Here is a 23,760-nt window from a genome sequence, read left to right as displayed (position 1 = left end):
TAAACACGCTGTAGCCATAATAAATAAACGTTCTAACAGACGTCCGCATATTTTTTGGAATTTCTTCCAACCAAAAGAGGTTGAAATCGAAAATAAAACACTGTATGATTGATGATTATTGCTTGACAGCTAATAACGAATCAAAATTAATCAAAAAATATAATATCACAGTTTTTTTACGATGATCATAGATAGCAAGTATCCCGTAAATTTTACAATTAATTTTAATACGTCTCTTATACTTTTCTTCGATCCTAAGAACGAGCGAACATCGAGTGTTATAGCACAGAATTTCCGTGCACGCTGATTAAATTATATGCATCAATTAAATTACTGGCAATAAATTGGTGTGAAAGAGCCGCACCGTAGTTTCGAAAACAATAAACCATTATACGTATCACATTTTCTTTTCCTATTCCATTTAGCTGACGGATTATTTCTATGAGAAAGCGTTGAACTATTCGAAAGGGGACGTGTCTAAAGAATTACACGGTTTTTCTTTAACAAGGAAAGCTTAATTCATCGTCTAATTGATTGTTGCGCAATTCTCTGAGAAAATCGGCTACAAGACTTGAGAAATTCCTTTTCCCTGATAAGTCGCGAGTTCAGCCACGGACTACCTCGTTGCTTCACTCAGATTTACGCAGGCTGTCTCAACTGAATGAGATCACCTAGGTATCTGACTTATCTACGATTGTATGAAAAAACCTCTCAGGGTAAAGTTAAATTATTTGCCGTTATGAATCTCGCTGATTATGTGAATTTAAACTATCAGTATACATATCTTAGTAATTATATAGAATAATTGCACTATATAGAACTACAGAAAAAAATATATTTATAATTATAGATAAATATATATATAATTATAAATATTATATATATAATTATACTTACTATAAAAAAAATATAGCAAGAACTTACTAAAGGAGAGGTGAAATGAGATGGGCATTTTTGTCTCGCACAAGACATAACAAAAATTAAAAGACCATTCAACTTCTAATCGATAACACTGACAAGTTATCGTCAATGACCGTCTAAATGTTTACGTGACTTATCTTTTGCTTCTTAAAGACGAGTATTTTGTGTCCCTCGTATATTATCTGTATTGAATGGGACAGTGTAATAAAAGAGGACAATAGTAATATGTTATCTGATTAATCCATTTCGCAATTTTTGTTAATGTAAGAATTTATGTAAAGTTAGACGAACGAAAGATATAACAATGAATGTACAATTTTAAATGAAATGTTGAAACCGGTCATTTGAACGAGCCTGGTAAGGTTAGTGTTAATATCTCTAGACACCAAAATCATAATATTATGATCAAACTTACGTGAAACTTACTATATCTACGTAACGATCAAGAATAATCACGAAATTGAAGAAGAAGAAATAAATCCTCGATAAAAAATATAGTATAATTCTGAAATTTTATCGGAATTAATGTAAATATATAATATTAATTTATAGTGAAATTAAAAAATCAACAGCGAAACTTATAAAATTAAACAATATTAATTAACGTGAATAATACATTCATAAACCTTTTTATTCTGAAAATATGCCAACGATATTGAAAATATACGGAAGAATTGGAAGAGTATTAAACGAACGATACCGGGCACCTCATGTTATAATATAGTTCATGGTATAATATAGTATTTAGTGTCAGTTCCCATGTGGCACTAAAGAAATTCGTCGCTAATAACAATACTTTGCGAAAGATTTCGACGAAGTAACAAAAATTGTATCTCTGATATACAAAGAATTCAATTAAATTTAGTAATATGTTATTGCTATCTTTGAAACAACAACCACTTGAAATTGCACGCGATAGCGCATAGCAGGCGAACGCGAACAAAGGATTTACGCTGTATTACGGCGCTCGTGTCATAGTCAGGCCATTGGGTAGACAAATAAATATGTATTTCAGAAAACTTGTCATAGCCTCGGGAGAGAGCTTGATAAACGATGCTTTGCTATGGAATTAAAGATCAACGTAACATTCATTTTATATATATGACAAAGATATTGGCGTCTTTGACGAATATGGTTAGCGTGGATCTGTGACATTTTATTCGAAGAATATCCTCGACGTTGCGAACGTTACATACAAAGAGTGTTTGGATATATTTAGATAGTTCCTGCTAGGATAATAAATCAATTAGGACACTGAAAGTGGACAATGTACAATATTCACATAATTCATAAAAGAACGACTTAACGAAAATATAAATGGGGTATATATGGTATAAATACAAGGAATAAAAGGAAGAGTTCTCACGGTCTCGATCATTACACATACACTTACTATAAAAATTAGGAAATACAATAATTCCCTGGAAATTACTGTATATTTTTTTTATCTTCTGAGATATATTGAATGGGACTAAAAATACCCATACACCAACATACAATAAGTTTTAACGTTAAATATCTAAAACCAAGAGTGAAACTTGCTGGTGGTAATTTAACGAGGTGTCGGGTTGGTAGCCCTGGTCCGCTAATACACATGAGAGAAACAACAATAAATTCGTGAATTGAGATATCTTACAAACGCGTATATCGCCATTTGTAAACGAAAAAATGGCAACGCGACAATGACCCGAAACGTTGAATCAATGAAGGCATTTCTTCTGTAACAGAATGTTGATATAATTAAGTGGGTAAAAGGGAATCTCCTGACTGGAACCCAATTGAACATTTGTGGGATTGCACGTTAGACGCCAATTGGGAAATTAAATTACACTTAATTAGAAATAAAAAGTAGTTAACACAAAAAACTACAAAATCATGATATACCGACTGGGGTTTATGTTCGATTAATTGAATTAATGTCACACAGATGGCATGCAAACCCAAGGGTTGCCCAACGCCTTTCTACATTATTTTTTATTTAGGTTTGTTAGAAGTGGTTATATAATTCAAACAAGACATGTTTCTTAACTTTTGTCGTTAGGTTTTATCTTGTTCTCTCGATATCAATATTAGCTGCAGATGTTACGAGAGTATAATCGACAAACAACGATATTATAATTTCATGTATGGACTGCTCTCCCTTTATCGTATTTTTAATTCCAATGATTATTAATGTATCTGAGAAGATAAAAAATATACAGTAATTTCCAAGCAATGGTTACGTTTTTTAATTTCTGTCAAGAGAACGTATACGAGTAAAAAATGGTCCTTAGACGCAAAGTCACAGGCTGGCACTAAAAATCAAATTTTATATCGTTAATTCTACATGCATAACTGGTGCTACAAAATAAAAAAGATATCGTCGCCAGATGAATTTTCAATGTCCCTCTTTCAAATTATAATAAACGCACCTTCGAGTGGTCTTGAGAAGAACTCAAGATACCATTCATCAAGCACGTGATTGGCTCTCATGCGGCAAAACACGAAAACCGAAATGCAGATTACGACAGTCCCCTCATTAAAGAATTAACAAACCAGTCAAAAAGTACAAGGAAGACTCAAGAAAAATATTGGCAGAAGTTATCATTGCCGAATAATAATTAGCGGTTGAACAATCAAAAGACAGTATCCCAGCTTAGTGGATTTAGCACGCCCAAATGTCAATTTTTGCAAGAAATGAACGTTTATCCACGTCTATTCAACTATTTGAGAATTTTCCTTTGTTCACCCCCTCAAGAAAATTTTTTAGAAATTTTAGGTGAGATACAATTGTCTGAAATCAGTGAAAAAATTTATGTTGCATTCATGTCAGATTTTTAAATATTTAATATTTTAGATATAAATAAAGATTTTTAAAGCCCATACGCTCCGACTTCTAATTTTTATAATACTTTGGTCTAATATTCGCAACGTAAAAATTTATAAAGTGAATTTTCGAAACTAAAGTAATATTTATAGTTTTAACAATAATTATTTTAATCACCATAATTATTTTCGGTTTCGATAATAATTATTTTATTATAGCGGGAAGCATCACCGCATTTTCATACTTGTCGATAAGATTAAAAACAGTCGAGAATTAATCACAGAGTATTACTACACGCGCGAAAGTGGTGGTCCGATTGTTGACTATTGCAAGTCACATGATAAAAATTGCATAGCTCCTTGAATATGGTCAATATTATCGGTTTCATATACATATGCAACCCTCACATACGTAATGTATCCATTACCATTTTCACGGATCAAAATCAAGAAAGATAAATGTCGCTGTAGCAGGTGTTCTTTAAATATATCGTACGCCATATTGAATCGGCCATTGTGAATTTTGCAAAGCTAAGTTCAAATTCGTTGCTAACAGTCGACAAAATCTCTGGGAACGATCCTTTAAACTATCAGACTGACGTAAAAATTCGTACGTCGAAACGTATGAGTTGACACGTTAATGGATTTCCACATCTTTGACTTCCCATGTCTCAGAAACTAATTGTCAGCTCAACTTGAAAATTTATTGTGGTAGATGTTTCATCATAAGGGATTATTCGACACGAAATACAGTTCCAAAATTCGGGGGCAAGAAATAGGTGACTTTTTGGGTCAGTTTTTGCAAAAAAAAAAAAAAAAAAAAAAAAAGATTTTTCATCCCGCGTTTTTCCTATATAGCTAATGTTTTAGATATGCTGAATCTAAATGAATGGAAACACCTTTTATTTAAATGTTATTAAACACGTGTTCATCAAATATAATTGACGTGAAAGCAAGAATTTTATTCTCACGATAGAACGTAATGACTTCTTATTACAATGTCCATTAAAGTGTTCCTTACAAAAAAAGTACTTAAACGCGGAAAATAATCGGAGCGCAAGAATAGCCGTTGATTAATGCAGGTTTGGATACGTTATATTACTATTTAAGCTCTGAAATCACGAAAACGACCTCCATGTTCGCCAACCATTCACACAAATTATACGATCGTTAATTTTATTAAGAAATTATTCCATTGATTTAGAAAGAGTTAAGCAATAAAACACAATAAAATATCAATATAATACAGTAACTAAGAGCTGATTCTAAGAATATAATATAGTGTAAGAAATTAGGAATAAGAAGGCAACAACTTCCTTGTAATAGGCTGTAATAGGCCTAAAGTACAGATAAAATTATTATTGTTATATTCTTTGGACGATTAATTTGTTGGACGAATAGCAATAGCGTAGGTTTCTTTTTACGATAACAAGGAATCAAAAAAATGCATTTAACTTTTATCACATTTACTTGCGAAATGAAATGATTCCCGTTAATCTCATTAACGTCGGTTAGTCACTGTTCTCAAATTGTTTGTACAATAACAACCACAATATGCACATCTCTATTAATTGCATAGCAATATACATATAATAATCGTGTACATATTTGACACTAAACAATGAATCCAGAATAAATTCATATATTTCTGTCAAATTTTATACAACAAACAATCTTCGATTGCTGTTAACAGCAAGGATCTTTGAAATTTATCACGTTATCAACGACATGTTTATAAAGATAAAACGATGTTATACAGTTATGTAATAACGATATGCAAAAGTTATATCACATTTGGATAATGTTAAATAACGAAAGATATAAAGCATTATTTTAACAGTACATAGCACGATAGAGTATCGTGAAGTTAGTGTATAACCTGAAAAGCAGTACATATTTAAAATCTAATCGATGCGAGTTTCAATTTAATTTAACCCAATCCCATTATAACTAACGATATTCGTAAATATAAATGTATCTCATGCAAATCTTTTTAATTTTTGTCGTGAAACTTGAAGAAAATATGTTATTCTTCAAACCTAACCTCACTTCATCCGAATACGCATGCTTTGATGAAAGGCATATCTACATTTTCAAGTATATTTTAATAATTATAAAATTAACTTTTGGAATGAATATCTTTACTGTTTTACGAAACATCAATTAATTTGCTATAAATAAGGTGCAAATTAATCTATCTCAACAACTAAGCAAAGAAATTATTTTCTAAGAATCATTTTAACCTAACCTGATCGAAAGGGCAGTAGATTTCCAAACATTCCAATCTATTAGACATTGACTAACTTTAAACTAACCAATTTAAATAAAAGAAATATTCTACAGTTTTACTTATTTCTCACACAGAGTGTTAAATTAGAAATTCTAAGTAAGAATTTTATGACAAAGCATGTTTATTACGGAAACGTAACGTTTATTGTTCCGGTGTTCGATATTAGCAATCACTTTCTTAAAAGCAGTAAATGAATATATGATATGTAAATACTGCAGTAAGCTGCACTGCATTCAGATTAGTGTCAGGCTTCGCATACGAAACAATACATGAAACACATAATAAAATATTAGATCAAATTTTAATCCCGATTATATTGCGAAAATTATAAATGAGCGAACTGTCGAATTTTCACTGTGGCATTAATTCACGAGAAATAGCTACGAATCATTCATCGTGTGAATGAAATTTTCGTCCAAGATTATATAAAACGTTATGCGTATGTACATCACAGAGAGTTAGGAAAAAATATGTGAAATAAAAGTTCACCATATCAACACTTCACTTATAATTGCCACATCTTAAGATTTAGTTCACTGCACTAGAGCACTTTTCTTTGATAAACACTAACTGAAAGGAGTACGTCAGTTTGCCAAAAGATTAGACGAGTTTTTGTGAATATAATATCGACGGAAAATAGACGCGCACAACGTCCTTCCAACGTGGAGGACGAGCGGCGACTAAAGTTCATCATATAGAATTTCCAGCAGCACTGCCGGGTCGAGCGCTCTGATTGGTCGAGCACTCTTCCGGGCGGCTCTTACGATTGGATATCCGACAAAAGAGCGCCTAATTGCATGTGACTTGTTATCACGGAGACGTAAAACGATATTTTAAATAAAGAACAAATGTATTTAGAAGTATCTACCCAAAGCATTTTTGTTGTAAATATCCTTTTAGCAAAATTAATGTATCACGCGAATCTTAGATTGCAAAACAAAATATTAGTATACAGGGTATTTTAATAATAATAATAACTGGAACAGGCTATAACTCCGTCGTAAATGAAGATAGAGAAAAGTCGTAGAGAAAAAGTTTGCACTGTTTAACACGCTCTATCATACTACCGTGCTAGTTTTTCTCGCATATACACCGGTGCAGTTGCGAAGCGCGTTGCACACTTTTTTCAAACGAGTCTCTGTAATTTTTTATAAACCATTCGATGCATTTCTTAGTTTTCAGAAAGTATTGACGTACTTGGATCGATGAATGATACAAATTTGAAAGATATCTCAATTCTAATTTCACCAAATTTGATATATCAGAAATAAGTCCATTTTTCGACCCCAAGTACCTCAATACTTTTATCCAGAGAATGAAAAAACACATCGAACGATGTATAAAAAAATATGTTCCATTGAAAAAAAAAAAAACATACAGATGACCTTGAAATCTTTGATACGCCTCACTTTCACAAACACGTGTAATTTTTCCTAATAAAAATTTTTTCTATCTTCTACGCTATAGCTTGTTCTAATTCTTAGAAACACCTAATAAGCTGTGTAATATATCTGAGTAATATACTACTCTCGTATATCTAAATAGAGATATTTGAGTGATCGCAAAGAACGTATAAAACTTGTGAAAAGTTGATTTGATAAAAGTATTTAGATAACGATTTATGAATAAAATTGAGATACCAACTTATTGATAAAACTGCACGTGTGTAATGCTAGAAACGTACGACCATAATTCCTCGTGTACATCTGTAGCAATAAATGATTCATTACGCTTTAAATCTCTCACAATCTTCTTATGATATAGGTAATTATTTACCTTCTAGTTACGTTTGAAAATAACATGGAAATATCTTTGCATATGAATTATTAAATATGTATCTACATCGACTGTTTTCATTCAAATGTGTATACGTATGTATTTCAAGGAAACGGCGTTCTTAGTGAATGAAAGGAATTAAAATAATCTTTAATTTTGAAATGTAGCGAAGCAAAGATTAAATATAGGAATGAAGCAAGCTACAAAATCCGCAAAGCTGAGAGATAAGCTGAGAGGGGGTTCGAACATCGCACATTTCCCGATAAACACTCGAAACAGCGAATTCTTTGAGTAATTCGGCCGTACGTACGAAACCAAAACTAGCGAAAATAAGATGTTCGAGGAGAGAAATCAATCGCTAATGACGACGTCCAAGGAGCATTATCGCGAATTAACGATAACGAGCGAAAGATAAAGGTAGAATTTTATCGATGAAATTGCTAGCTTATCGATGAAATAAAAAAAAAAAACGCTAACTAACAATAAGTTCTAAACATGATTTACGAAGGCGATAAATAATCTGCAATTTCCTGTGCGAAATTCGAGGGCGAAATATTTGAGGATCGAGAGTTGACGCACAGTTTCCTCATCGCAAGTTCTTCTCAGCGCTGCAAGAGAATTCTGAGAGAAATAGTGCGCACAATTTTACTTTTTCAGGTCTTTTTCGGTTAAAAACCCATTGTTATGTAGCTCTTGAAAAGTGCTGCTTTAAAAGGTGCTATGTACCTCATTTTTTTAAAAAATTCTTCAATTTCTTAAAAATAAAAAATCGCCATCACCGTGTGACATCGGTAAGTGCCATATACAGAGTGGTCCAGCTGTAACTTCGTCATCTGTAACACCTTGCTTGTTTTTCACGATATTTAAAAATTATTTTACGTATAAGTTGAACGATTTCGAGGGGAATATAATTTGCAGCGATTAGACTTTTGGTAGATGAATGCGTAGAGGACATACGAAGGTCACCGATGCTTTCTTCAATGGGGTCACGTGTGTTCTTAAAACGTTAGTCGATCCAGCTAGACATTATTTCCAAAAAAGTACTATTTATAAGTAAAAGTAGTATTTATGTCGAAAAACTATCTTATTTGTTAGTTACCATTATAGTATTATTTATTATTTATTTACTATTATTTAATATATATTATATTTATTTAGCATTGTATTATTTATTAGTTCAGTAGATATTTTTACTTCAATTTGTCATACTTAACGTATGACAGACAAAGATAGTCTCTCGTTGCCAAATTTTCACAAATTAAATTTTTAATTGTCTGCTATTTTTAAAAAATTGATATTTTTCGATATAACAATATATATACTATAAAATACTATAGATGTATTAAATACTACGCAAAATTATACCTAATATGTAACTATAATGGTATTTTTAAAAATCTCCCAAATGAATATCTCTCGAACGCCTACAGATGATCTCACTCAATCACTTTGTTATCGTACGCATTGTGGTTCATCGGTCGAGCGAACGTATAACGTCGTAGCATGATCGTTTTACCTTGTCGATGTTCGAAAACTTTCGACGCTGTTTAAATTTGACGTGTTTCTTCCTTTTTTCCTTTTCGTATTTCTTATTATTTTACCATACTTATTTGCGCTTCTCGTTGCTGCTCACATACGAACTGAAGTAAGTACAAGCTGAATATCGTGTTTTCAACTTCGTGCAGTTCCAAATATGGCCACCCCAGTAGTGGCGCAATTACGCAATATTCCATATTTGCATCGCTTTCTTTCTAGGTTATTTTATTTAGAGGAACATCTAGAGGATGCTCTGCTGCAGCATTAGGAAAAATCAACACGAAAGAAAGTCATGAGAAGAAGGTGGCTCGAGCCATAAAAATCATTGGAGAAAAGAAAATGGGGTATCTGAAAGCAGCAAACTACTTTCAAGTGGACAAGAAGCTGCTGTGCTGCAGTCCAGTTTGATACTTGCATTTACGACTACTGTAAGCATCTATTTCTTAATGTGGTTCTTTTAAAATGTGATTTTATTACCAAAAAAGAATAAAGTAGGACGAGAATAGAACTATTCTTTGTTTGTTTTCCATGAAAATGTGGTACCTCGTGTCGGTATTACATCTTTGGGTACGTGTTCCATATTAGATATAATTTCTGTCCTTTTTAAGGTTAGTTCGGGAGAGAAACTTGTTCATAGCGTTATGAGTATAAAGTAGCCTTAAATTGAGTGTAAATATACGAATAACCGTAGAAAGCTTTCTCTGTTGTGATTTATTTTCCAAGAATAACATTCGAAATACGATATGGTATTGCAGGTTTGGCTAATTTACTTTTTTATCGGGGACGACAAGATGGATCGATTGCTGCAGGGCTTCTTAAACTATGAGTCGTAATCCTATATAGGATCGTGTAACAGAGTTACGAGGTCGTGAAACTTTTATAACTGTCACACATCGGTGAACTAAAAAGTGTCAATCATCTGTCACCGAATGATCAAGCGATTAATCGACATAGATATACAACAGCATTCTTTTAAAAAACAGTTTGAATGAATTTTTGCTTGGAATGAATACAGAAGTTCGAATAATTTATAAAATGTCCTTAAACACACACTTATCACTATTTTATGCTATGTATCTACTGCAAAAGGACAACATCGTCGTTAACGATTGCAAAATGAAAATATCGATTAATTCTGAAAAACATTGAACGTACTTTGTTATATCAGATATTCAGTCAGAATTTAATTTTTTATGCAAAAATAAACAAGCACATCTGTCTCGCCGATATGCAAATTTAATTTTGCTCTAATATTAATATATAATTATAATATATAATATATAATTATAGTCTAATTATAAATGTAACAAAGAATCGTTTAGAATTAAACTTCTCTAATTATTTAATTAATAAATGACTCGTATTAAAAAAAACCGTTGTCTTTTACTTCGTTTAGAAGTTATCGTCAATGAGAATCAGTCAGTTATATATCGTCCATTCTGTATATTTAAGTTATGTACCTTTTTATGTATATAGGTTGTCTTACCTCACCCTGTTACACTTAATTACTCGTTTATTTGCGACGATACAAGAGAACGTTTCGGATGAAAGTTGCATGGTACTGTGCTTTTGTTTATCTGACCTTACGATGACCTTGAGTTGTATAGCAAATGTGGCATAAAAATTTTTAAATAGGTGCCTTTATTTTTCATTAGGTACTCTCTTACTTGATATTTAAACGTGTTGCAAAAGGCGCAAACTTGTGTCCTTCGCAACATCTGCTATCGAGATATAATCTTTTAACTTCGACATACAAGAAATTCGATGCTAGGAAATTATCTGAATGTGCTCGAAATGAATTGACTATTTTGGACACGTTACAAAACTGCAATCTTGTGTTTCTTTATGCGTGATCGTAGCGTACACCAGGTAACGTTAATGCGTGTGGCGCATTGAATTTTAGCACGTTCACGCCGGCGTGTGCCACCGGTGGCTCACGCTTGAGTCTCCCACCAGGCGGAGCGCACCACCGGTGGCTCACACTTGAATGTTTCATCAGACGGTGCACAGCAGCAAAAATGTAGTTCGTAACTAGAAAAAATTGCCATTTGGTTGAAAATTTAACGTATATTAATTGAAAAAAGTAGGATTTATTTAGTAATATAACAATTCAGTACTATAAACATGTTAGAGTCCGCATCCCGATAGTGTTGGATAGCGCGAAACACGCGAGTTTGTAGTGTTTTGAAAACGTCTGAACGTCGGCTAAGAGCACACGTAATAAAAGACAGAGTTTAAAGATTTAACGTCGTCTTTACAGGACGCTTCAAGATCGTCGCAAGGTTAAATAAATAAAAGCACTCGATACCAAACAAGTTTTGCCTGAGACATTTTTCTGTATCATCGCAAATAAGGGTGTAATTAAGGATGACAGAGTTAGGTGGGACACCCTGTATAACTGGGGTGGCGTGAAATATTTCCTGGCAAAATGGAGTTGCGAATGGAAGGTTTAAAAAGTGTTGAATTAATGTATTGAGAAATTCATGATTCCATGAAGAAAAAGAAAGAAGAAAAAGGAAGGAACATCGGTGACCTTCATATGTCCTCTACGCGTTCACATAGGATAAAGCTAATCATACCAAATTACGTTCCCCTCGAAAGCATTCAACTTGTACCTGAAACATTTTTTCTCTTAATATTATCAAAATCGAGCGATATATTCCAGGTGATAAAGTCAGGTGGACCACCCTGTATAAGAAACGATGTAACACTTACCAATATAAAGCGATTTGCCTAACGTTTAGCGTAGAGAAGCAGGAAAGACAGTGATAAAAGAATTGATATAAACAATTACTTACTGAAATAATTGAGAGTCTCCCGGATTTGCTCCGGTGACAATTTTAAGTCAACGTCTATTGATTTTAGGGCCGGTGAAGGGATGAACCAATCCGCGTTCTCGTATCCTATAAACAATAAATAACATCAGTCATACGAATATTTATAAAATAACTACCTGTAACGCTTAAATATATTTGGCGACAAGAAAAAGAAAATAGCAATTACAATTAGACAATTTTATACAAATTCACATGTTTGAGAACATAATCGAGAAAGTAGAACCTAGGTAGAAAATTGATTTAGTTACCAAGTATTTATTATAGAAAAAAATCTACTTCGAATATTTTAATGCAAATTGCCTTATCTTTATCGATTCACGCAAATATCTCCCAAGCTACACATTATTCGAAAAAATGTCTCGAATAAAGCTTACTTTGTTTCCAGTAGGCTATTTTGTGATAGCCTTAAGAATCTTATGTGGGTGGACGCACCTTCGACGTTTCATGGTAACCTTCGCTTTTTTTTAAATACAACTGTACATTTTTTTATAACCATTCGGTGTATTTTTTAGTTCTCTACAAAAAAGTATCGAGGTACTTGGGTGGAAAAACGACCGGTTCAAAAGATATTGTAACTTTAATCTTGTGAAGCTCATCGTACACCCACAACTTGATAAACTTAACGTTGAGATATCTTTTAAACCAAGCATTTTCAGATACAAGTACCTTAATACTTTCTTCTAGAGAATTAAAAACTGCATAGGATGGCGTATAAAAAAATGTACAGTTCCATTCACAGAAACAAAGATCACTTGCAGATCTCGAGAGCGTCTAGGCAAATCTGGTGGCCATCACAAGACGTGTGCCATTTGAAACGCGACGTGTTTTATCCACTAATGGGTCACTTTTTCGGATAATACACAGTTTGAGAGATGTTCGGCTCGATGAAAATGAGACATCCTGTACATCTTTTCACATTATACACATTCCGGGTAATTTTACACTTTCAAGTTTTTTATAAATGCATAAAAATCTAGAGTCTAATTGTAGTAAACGAGAGAGGTAAAAAACACACGCATACTCATACACGTGCGTATAATAAAAATATTTTGTTATTATTTAGATTCTTTGGTTGCATCAAAACATTTGGATCATTAGCAGCCAACGTTACTTACGTAACAGCCATTACGTAAGGTTACAAGTCGGAATATTACAGATTGTGTTAAATTAAACGAAAAAATATTTTTTCGCGTTGTCGTAACAAATTTTCGTATTACTTCGCGAATAAAAATGATTTATTCTAAATAAGGGATCACAATAATACTACTCGTAACAATGAAACACATTCGAGTGAAATGACAATGGTAATTATTTCTTTGTACTGATGATGTTTCTCGTCACTTTTGTAAACATGTATAATTTATTAAATTTATTGTAAATTAAATTTATTGTAAATTAAATTTATTGTAAACACGTATATTTTGTGTATTAAGTTTCTCTCGTTTTATAGAGAAATAATAGATGCACTAAATTTTCTGCTTTATATTACTATATTATAATATAATTACATCATATTATATGTAATATTATTTTTATTTATATTATTTGGTTTTCTATTATTATTTTATCGAATATTCTATTGGAACAATATGGATCATACATAATTCAATGAAACAATACGAAACGAAAAATGTAGTGCATCCATTATTTCCTGATAAAACGAACGAAACATTCGGGACAAGCCAATATAATAAAATTGCAAGTTTACCCTCAATTTACAGAATTTACGCGTAAACGAAGTAATTAACGCCGTGTAAAAATAGGCTGACTAAATTAGATTGATATACAAGTCTGAAAGACGATTTGCAAGTGTTATAATGTAATAGATTTGATGCTTACGAGTGTACGTTTTTACAAACACACTAATAACAGTGAGAACTAGAAAATTCCTGGCAGAATGCATTTTATATATTTTTCTATATACCGACGTCGTCGATCTTGTTACCGAAATAATATAGTTTACATGGCCTTTGTAACAGAATTGCCTATTTTATCTTTGACGAAGACTTTGTAATAATTAAGTTCAGCTTATGCGCCATCATAAAGTTTCAAAAGTAAATTACACTACTAACACGTATAGTTGTTGATAATGACATCTACAACGTGTATTTGTTTCAGCGAGCAGAGTGTCCTATAATTTTGCTGTATATGGTAGACTCTATCAGCGCGCTCTGTACGTAGAAATACGATGAAAAGGTCTCGTGATAAAATGTTCGTAAAAATGCTTCATTAAGAAAATATAAAGTATAATAAAATAAGGGACAAAATAATACTAATATTGTATCAATATTAATACTATATTAATAATACTAATATTCTTAATAGTATACACGTGTATCACAATGAGTTAATTAGGAAAATCGACACTGCAATAGCAGAAATTAAAAAATGATTCCAACGAAATTTAATCCACGACAGACTCGATAGATCCGTGTACTAAAATGTACCTACGTCGGTACAAGGTATTTTGCGATGTATTTAACATTTTACTATGTCGGTAACATGTTTCCTATCGATAAGGTCACGCGACGCTTTGAAATGGAAACGTGAGAACGTACATACAGGGTTAGATCGAACAACATGTGAAATCGCAGCACGACGTGATTCCTCGTGGAAAAATACGACAAAAATGTGCCACAGAATTTTTCACTCTCGGGTTAGTTTACGAGAAAATGGAGTTCGAGAATTTGTCAAGTATACTCGATCATGCGCAGGTCTCAATAATCGACAGAAGGTCATTCTACGTGTGAAAACAAGTGGAAAACGTGAAATGAAATTTGTTCACAGGACGCTTCGTTTCAGAGAAAAATAAATTTGTAGATACACCAGTTTCCTTGAAAGTAGAACGAAACCACAAACAGGAAAATTTTATTCCACATTTTCGATTTATTTTCGCACGTGCAACGACCTGCGGTCGATTATTTGGTTCTAGCTTATCCGAAATTAGCCATGTTCCGGTCTACTTCATAAATTTTCAAACTCGATTTCCTGCGAAACTAAACAGAGAAGAAAAATTTCTACGCTACATTTTCCCCCCTGTTTTTCCACAAGGAATAACGCCGTGCCAACTTTTACGTTATTCCATCGATTTTATACGAAACTTGTGAATAATACATGAAGTACGTATGGGCTTTTTGTTGGATTTGTTTTACTTTTGTTTTCATCGAGTTTATTTACGTAAATTCAGACGATCAATATATTATTGCCAATATTATTCTCAATACTGGAGGTTCCACACATTGTACTGACAATATACAGAGTGTGACAGAAAATGTGCGGCTCTCTTTGATATTTAAAATCAATGGAGGAAGTTCCTGTAAACATGTGCTCCATCTGTCTTCGTTTATGGGATACAACGACGTTTGTAAACCTATATGATAATTAACCTATGGAAAATGATGAAATACTGAGGCTGAGAATACAGCAAGTTCTTCGACAAAATCGGTGAACACCAGCAACCATACAGAGTGCAGTCGGATGCATGACAAGACATATACAGTTTTACCTTGAAATGCAAAGTGGTCATTTCAAGCATCTTCTGTGAATCTAATTAGATGACACAACATCAGAATAGAAAATTCGTAACATCTCATAAACGAAGACCGACAGAACACGAGTTTATACGAACTACGTTGCTTGCTTTTGGACGCACGATCAGCTCTCGAAGTGGATGCCACATGTTCTGTCGCACTCTGTAAATTGATCGTCTAGAGAGTGTATAGGGTTTCTTACGCTCGACGATCTGGAAAAACTGAAATGCTGACGATAATATCGATCGTCTGGACGCTCGAATGCCACGCCAGTTTTATTCGGTTGGCAACTAAGTGATTGCGGATTTTGTCAATACTACCTAATGATAAAATCCGCAATCACTTAGTTGCCAGCCCAATACAAGGTTTGGCCGTGGCGCCACGATGAATTTTTTATTTTGCGATACATATAATGTTGAAATACTACCTACAAGAGATACGTTACGGTGTATAATCATCACTGATGAATTTATTTCACTGGGGTCACCGGTGACCCCCATCGGGCTGTAGTGCAATTTCGCTCGATTCACTTATTTTTTGCGATTATCAATTGTCTCATATTGTTTCTTCGCGTTGCTAAATAATTGTTCTATGTTGCTTCGTCCCGAGACCTACCACAAACCATAATCCATCCCTCGGTCATACTTATTCGGACCTGCAATAATCCCAAACGACCGTCACAAGATTTAGCATTTGTTACTTTACTTTCAAGGCTCTTAATTGCCATCAAAGATCTTTCAAGTGGAAACGTTGCTTAGAGTTATTGTCCATTAAGGTAAAACACGGAAAAAGCGGGGTTTTCCATGTTCGACAGCCATTGATGGGGGGCGCACATGATAGATCTATATTTCATGTATAAATAAAACTATTTTTATATGTTTTATACTGCATTGATTTCGTCACACCATTGTAGTAACGATGGTAATAGTACAACATTTATAACTATTGACATTTGTTCAAATTATGTATTTCCACTAATCTTGGTGCGTGGGTCACCGGTGAGCCACGTGGCATTCAACGTGTTAACCGTTTGAGTTCCAGGAAAAAAGTTTGTTATTTTGTGAGGTACATCTACGTTATTATACAGGGTGGTTGGTAACTGGTGATACAAGCGGAAAGGGGGTGATTCTACGCGAAAAAAGAAGTCGAAAATATAGAATAAAAAATTTTTTTTTAAAATCTACAGTGAGATCCGTTATAACGAGAAGATAACAATGAAATACGAAACACCGTCAGTCGTCCATAGTGTTCAAACGTACTGGGACTTTTCCACACAAAATCTGAACAGCGCTGCTTGGAACTCAAACGGTTAATCGATTCGCAACCGATGACGTACCGCTACGTCAAAATCAAATTAGGTGGTTGTCACCGACGACGTAGCAGTACGTCAAGCTTCGAGTGAGATATTTTGACCGGTCACATGCTGCTAGTACTAAATCTTCACTCTGACATATTTTCATCGCGGCTTTAATTGACCTGTTTCTTATAACGACAACAGCGAACCTGAGGATGCAGCTGTATCAGAGGAACATACACATGCAACCTGACCGTACGTAATCTGTCATATTCAATGGGTCACATTCAGTGAAAATAGAACAGAAAGTGGAATTGTTGAAGCAAGTGAAGAGAATCTTGTGACGGACACTGTGGCGTCAAAAATGAAAATTGAAAAATGAATATCAGTGGAGATCGTATGGCGTAGAATCGAAGGACACGTGGAAGTGTTAAATAGAATAAATATTTCAAGAAATAGAAATGGAAAGATTGGAAGAAATTAATATACTATCACTAAATGATGAACGAGGGCTCGTGACAAAATAATTAGACACTCGAGGCGGATGCAGAAATAGCACACGTCTTGTGAAACACACCGAGCGACTTGACACGTTACGTTCATCCACTGTATGCAGTTTGAGTCAGTTCGACACTGCGGCGGTTGCGAATGGGATAAAACACAGTGGAGAAATTTGTACGAAAAGATACAGGCCACCCTGTATGATACTTCTCTTGTATTACATTGGAACCTGCATTAGTCGAATGTTCTATTCGAATTCGAACATTCCACTACCAAAAAATTTCTTGCTTGTGTGGCAAAGGACACTTACGTGTGTCTTCTGTAATTTCATATTACTTTCCTATTACTTTGATACGAAGGTAATGTTGTACGCGTTAATATCTCGTGTCTAATGACACCAAAGAGGAAACGTGTGGTAAGAAGCGTGGAAAGGAAAGAAGAGATACATGAGAAATTAGAAAAAGGCGTGGAAGTGCCGGAAAAGTTGCAGAAATCTACGACCTTAGAAGATTGATAATTAATGACGTGAAAAACAGAAACGTGTAATTAAAAATTACTCAGATGTTCCGACAAGTAGGAAAACATTAATCCATATGAAAAATAAACACCTATGCTGTGCTGTTTTATAGTAATTGTGGTAAATCGGCAATAAAGAAATACCAGTATCTAGATATGTATTCTGAGAAAAAGTTTTGGAATTTCGATAAATATCTTCGTCGACTGATAAGTCGAATAAGTCTTCGTGTTGAGAAAAAGAAGATCACAGTGAAAGCAGAAGACGACGCCTTCTTGTTTTAAATTGTTTATGGCGTTGGAGAGAGGAACCGTGGATGGTTTGAGACACAAACAGAATATAATTCAAAGCAGTGCAATGTATTGGCTTGAACAGAAAGTTCGTTCCGTTTTTCGTAGCGAGATGGACCTCAGTTTGAACAACAGCTATCAACCTCAATAAGATTGGTAGAAACTAGTATTGATTAATTAACAGTGTTGAGTGTAAAACAAACATTTCCCGATGTCTTTTTTTTGTTGCCCTGTCATCAATTCAAACATAGTTCATCAAGACAATGCAAAAGTTTAAGCAATAGCTTTTAATTACAAGTCAATTGATTTACCCGATATTGATGATTAATTGATAATCAACTGTTGAATGTTAAACAAACATTTTCCGATGTTTTTTTTTTATTGGCCTGTCATCAATGTAAACATAGTTCATCAAGACAATTCAAAAATTTAAGCAATAGCTTTTAATTACAATTTAATTAATTTAACCCGACATTGATGATTAATTGATAGTCAACTGTACAGTGTAAAACAAACATTTTCCGAAGTCCTTGTTTTTTGATGGCCTGCCATTGATTCAAACATAGTTCATTAAGACAATGCAAAAGTTTAAGCAACAGCTTTTAATTACAAGTCAATTGATTTACCCGATATTGATGATTAATTGATAATCAACTGTTGAATGTTAAACAAACATTTTCCGATGTCTTTTTTTTTATTGGCTTGTCATCAATGTAAACATAGTTCATCAAGACAATTCAAAAATTTAAGCAATAGCTTTTAATTACAATTCAATTGATTCAACTCGATATTGATGATTAATTGATAGTCAACTGTACAGTGTAAAACAAACATTTTCCGAAGTCCTTGTTTTTTGATGGCCTGCCATTGATTCAAACATAGTTCATTAAGACAATTTAAAAGTTTAAGCAATAGTTTTTAATTACAAGTCAATTGATTTACCCGATATTGATGATTAATTGATAGTCAACTGTTGAATATTAAATAAACATTTTTCCGATATCTTTTTTTGGTTTTGTTGGCCAGGCACCAGTTCAAACATAGTTCATCAAGAGAATGCAATAGTTCAACCAATAGCTTTTAACCACAATTTAATTAATTTAACCCGATATTGATGATTAATTGATAGTCTACTGTTGAATGTTAAACAAACATTATCCGATGTCTTTTTTTTTGTTGGCCAGACACCAGTTCAAACATAGTTCATCAAGAGAATGTAATAGTTTAACCAATAGCTTTTAACCACAATTTAATTAATTTAACCCGATATTGATGGTTAATTGATAATCAACTGTTGAATGTTAAACAAACATTTTCCGATGTCCTTCTTTTTTGTTGGCCAGGCACCAGTTCAAATATAGTTTATCAAGAGAATGCAAAAGTTTAAGCAACAGCTTTTAACCACAATTCAATTGATTTACCCGATATTGATGATTAATTGATAATCAACTGTTGAATGTTAAACGAACATTTTCCAATGTCTTTTTTTTTGTTGGCCTGTCATCAATTTAAACATAGTTCATCAAGACAATTTAAAAGTTTAAGCAATAGCTTTTAATTACCATTCAATTGATTTACCCGATATTGATGATTAATTGATAATCAACTGTTGAATATTAAACGAACATTTTCCAATGTCTTTTTTTTTGTTGGCCTGTCATCAATTTAAACATAGTTCATCAAGACAATTTAAAAGTTTAAGCAATAGCTTTTAATTACCATTCAATTGATTTACCCGATATTGATGATTAATTGATAATCAACTGTTGAATATTAAACGAACATTTTCCAATGTCTTTTTTTGTTGGCCTGTCATCAATTTAAACATAGTTCATCAAGACAATTTAAAAGTTTAAGCAATAGCTTTTAATTACCATTCAATTGATTCAACTCGATATTGATGATTAATTGGTAGTCAACTGTACAGTGTAAAACAAACATTTTCCAAAGCCCTTGATTTTTGATGGCCTGGCACGAATTGAAACATGCTTCGCCGAGGCAACGGGAAACTATATGTGTCAAACGTCACACGACAAACATTGATACAACTCGAATGGGATGTTCTGCGCCATCTACCATATTCTCGCGATTTTGCACGCTCAAATTATCGCTTACCCGCTCGTTACAAAACAACCTTCGCAAAATAAGAACTCGTGTTCCTTGGAAGACTGGAAAAACAAATTGGAACTATTCTTTTTCTCGGAAGACTAAGCGATTCGACGCCAATAGAATAGCGAAGTTATCAAAAGGATGACGAGAAGACATCGAAAACGGTAGACGTAAAAGAGAAAACACGTCTTACAGTTTAGCCGTAAAAACGAGACGAACTTTCCATTGAAGCCAATATTAACAAAATTTGTTTCACCAGTAAAGAAGATGTAGAATCCACAAATGATTAAATTCATTTAATTAAATTACATTCAATTTTGATTTGAATTTAATTAATTCAATAATTTATAATAATTCAAAGGATGTATCACATTTGCTTTATACCGTGTCCTTTCTCAGTTTGATGATTTTGAAATACAGAATGATAATGACAAAAACAGATGCCATTTCTATTATTCGTTTCTATATTGTAGAATTCTCTCATCTGCTGACTAAATTAGGATACTGGATTGTACTTCCATTTTTCTTTATGTATTTATATTTACATTTAATATGATAAATTATATTTATGTGCAATGAATTATATTTATATATAATGTGTTCATATTTACCTTGAAATTGAGTGAGAGTATCGGCTCGCAGGCGGTATCGAGGTATCTGTTCTTCTAGCAAACTGATGATCTCAACTTCTGGCAGTTCAGCTCCACTGCATACCTCTACAATACAGTTAATTTCGTAATTATATTTTACTCTTATCACTCGATCAAATCACTTTTAACAGTTGTACTTAACATTTATATTGAACAACCAATTGAATTGTAAGAAATCCGAAAATTTTACCTCTAACTTACTGTACACCTTATTTATAGCAATTTGCTTTCCCTATCACAGACGCGCGTATCATTGGAGCGTTAAAAATCATGGCAGTGTAAGTCAAGAGATTCTGACAATTAGAATTTAGCATTTCAAATCCTACAAACATCGTCTCCTCGTAATTAACGATGTTACAGTTTTACTTTCTTCCACGATACGTTTTCGTGCTCTGAGAACGTACGATAAATTTCTGGTAACAATGAACGTTGCACGCTATTTTACGAAGAAACCAGTGAATTCACTTACACCACTACGATCCTCAGTCATCCAATACGTTACGTGCATGTCTCTGATAAAGCTGAATAATTAATTGTCACTTAACATTTAAAACGATATAGAACAATATAATGTAACAATTTCTACGTATCTATTATTACAAATAAAATATAGTACACTCTATAAGTTCGTATAAGCTTGGGAAATTTTCACGTGTAAGATTAGCTGCAAACGAAATTATTTTCTGCAGCTTCTGCAATGCACATCTGCTTGGAAGTGTCAGACGTTTTACACGTGTTTTACAATGCGTTTATGAAATCAATTGCATGGAATTTTCTCTCGTAAAGTAATTACGACAATGCAGCTGGAAAGTATGTATTTTCTATACGATCCTTTTAATTTCTCATAGCGGGATCATCGAACCGTGATACGTATGCTTACAAAGACAGGGTCTAATATGCTGATTTAATACGACAAGATCTAACAAGCTACACTTAATTGGTGTGCCATTACTCGAAAAAGTGTTCTCAAATTTGTCTTGTTATGAATTATTCCATCAGATTGTTTGAGATTATCATGCGATAAAGAAAAGAAAAAAAGGAAAAAAAAAGAAAGAAAAGAAAAAAAAGGGGAACATTATCGTAGTTAATTATCTTAATCGTCAGCAGTGAAGTTTATTAATTACTAAATTATCCAAGTTCGTTAAATTGAAAGCATGTGATATATATGGCGAAAGAAATCAAATTGCGTTGTAATAGAACAATTCTCATTGTCTAACGATCACTATGAGAAACACTGATGTAATCGATTCTACTGCATACTGTCAAGCTAAATTAACTAGAAATACAAAACCACTTATACCAACACTCAATCTGATAGGCAATCATGCTTGCTGGTAATAATGCACGCATTTAATAGAGCGCACGATTTCTTCAGTAATTTTTTATTCGTATATAAAGCAACATTATTTTTCAATACGGTTTAGCAATTAGAATAGAAAAACATTTTTTAATACTGTTTCTATGAAATTTTTGCTTTTAAATTGGCATTATAATTAGATGATACGTTTGAATAATCGAACTACTCTAAATATGTATTTGTTGATAATTTGGAAGAAATGAAGTGAATTTAAGAGAAAGTTAGGTGCAGAGACTTCTAGGTAGAAAAGAAACATTTTTCTTCTATGATTTAAGTTCATGTAATTGTGATTATTTAAGTTTAGCTATGTTATATTTCTTTGTACAATATCAAACAATATCGAGGCAAATTTTTAAATTTCAAATGAATTTGAAAATTTTCGAATATCGAATAAGCTTGAACATTTTCAAATTTCAAATAAGCTGGAACATTTTCAAATTTCGAGTAAGTTTGAACATTTTTAAATCTCAAGTAAAGTCGAGCGTTTTCAAGTTTCAAATAAGTTTGAACATTTGTAAATTTCAAGTAAGTTTGAGCGTTTTCAAGTTTCAAGTAAGTTGAACATTTTCAAATTTCGAACAAGTTTGAGCGTTTTCAAGTTTCAAGTAAGTTTGAACATTTGCAAATTTCGAACAAGTTTGAACATTTTCAAATTTCGAACAAGTTTGAACATGTCAAGTTTCAAGTAAGTTTGAGCATTTTCAAATTTCAAGTAAGATTGAGCATTTTCAAATTTTAAGTAAGCTTGAACACAATCAAGTTTCAAATAAGCTGGAACATTTTCAAATTTCAAGTAAGTTTGAGCATTTTAAAATCTCAAATACGTCAAATTTCACAGATGCTTCAACATTTTCAAGTTTCAAATAAGTCTGAACATTTGCAAATTTCAAGTAAGTTTGAACATTTTCAAATTTCAAGTGAATTTGAGCGCTTTCGAGTTTCAAGTAACTTTGAGCACTTTCAAGTTTCAAGTAAGTTTGAGCGCTTTCAAATTTCAAGTGAATTTGAGCGCTTTCAAGTTTCAAGTAAGTTTGAGCATTCTCAAATTTCAAGTAAGTTTGAGCATTTTCAAATTTTAAGTAAGCTTGAACACAATCAAATTTCAAATAAGCTGGAACATTTTCAAATTTCAAGTAAGTTTGAGCATTTTCAAATCTCAAATACGTTTGAGCGTCTTCAAATTTCTCAGATGCTTGAACATTTTCAAATTTTAAATACGCTGGAACATTTTCAAATTTCAAGTAAGTTTGAGCGTTTTCAAATCTCAAGTGAGTTTGAGCGTTTTCAAGTTCCAAATAAGTGTGAACATTTTCAAATTTCAAGCGAGTTTGAGCGCTTTCAAGTTTCAAG

The 23,760-nt window shown here is 32.9% G+C and overlaps 1 protein-coding gene and 1 long non-coding RNA gene across 6 annotated transcripts in view; one reads left to right on the top strand and one right to left on the bottom strand.

Annotated features, from left to right (window-relative positions):
- Positions 1-23,760, bottom strand: part of LOC126874974 (trafficking kinesin-binding protein milt) — an 85,811-nt gene that overhangs the window by 46,476 nt on the left and 15,575 nt on the right. For 2 of the 3 annotated variants that reach the window (XM_050637529.1, XM_050637530.1), the window contains exon 1: positions 6,506-6,686. The gene's annotated coding sequence lies outside the window, so the exon portion shown is untranslated. Of the gene's footprint in view, positions 1-6,505; positions 6,687-12,126; positions 12,232-21,014; positions 21,120-23,760 lie in introns of those variants that run through there. The other variant, XM_050637534.1, reaches the window with a different exon arrangement.
- LOC126875023 (uncharacterized) lies at positions 9,290-12,117 on the top strand. 3 transcript variants are annotated; one of them, XR_007693196.1, is made up of 3 exons: positions 9,290-9,437; positions 9,548-9,756; positions 10,084-10,504. It is a non-coding gene; the product is annotated as an uncharacterized LOC126875023 (long non-coding RNA). The 3 variants fall into 3 exon arrangements; XR_007693195.1 differs by lacking the exon at positions 9,290-9,437 and adding an exon at positions 11,589-12,117 and having other exon boundaries at positions 9,453-9,756; positions 10,084-11,411; XR_007693194.1 differs by lacking the exon at positions 9,290-9,437 and having other exon boundaries at positions 9,446-9,756.

The sequence above is a fragment of the Bombus huntii genome, chromosome 17, assembly GCF_024542735.1.
Source record: "Bombus huntii isolate Logan2020A chromosome 17, iyBomHunt1.1, whole genome shotgun sequence".
Taxonomy (NCBI): Eukaryota; Metazoa; Arthropoda; class Insecta; order Hymenoptera; family Apidae; genus Bombus; species Bombus huntii.
The sequence above is the reverse complement of the archived record's forward strand: the minus strand, read 5'-3'. Positions and strand labels throughout refer to the sequence as shown.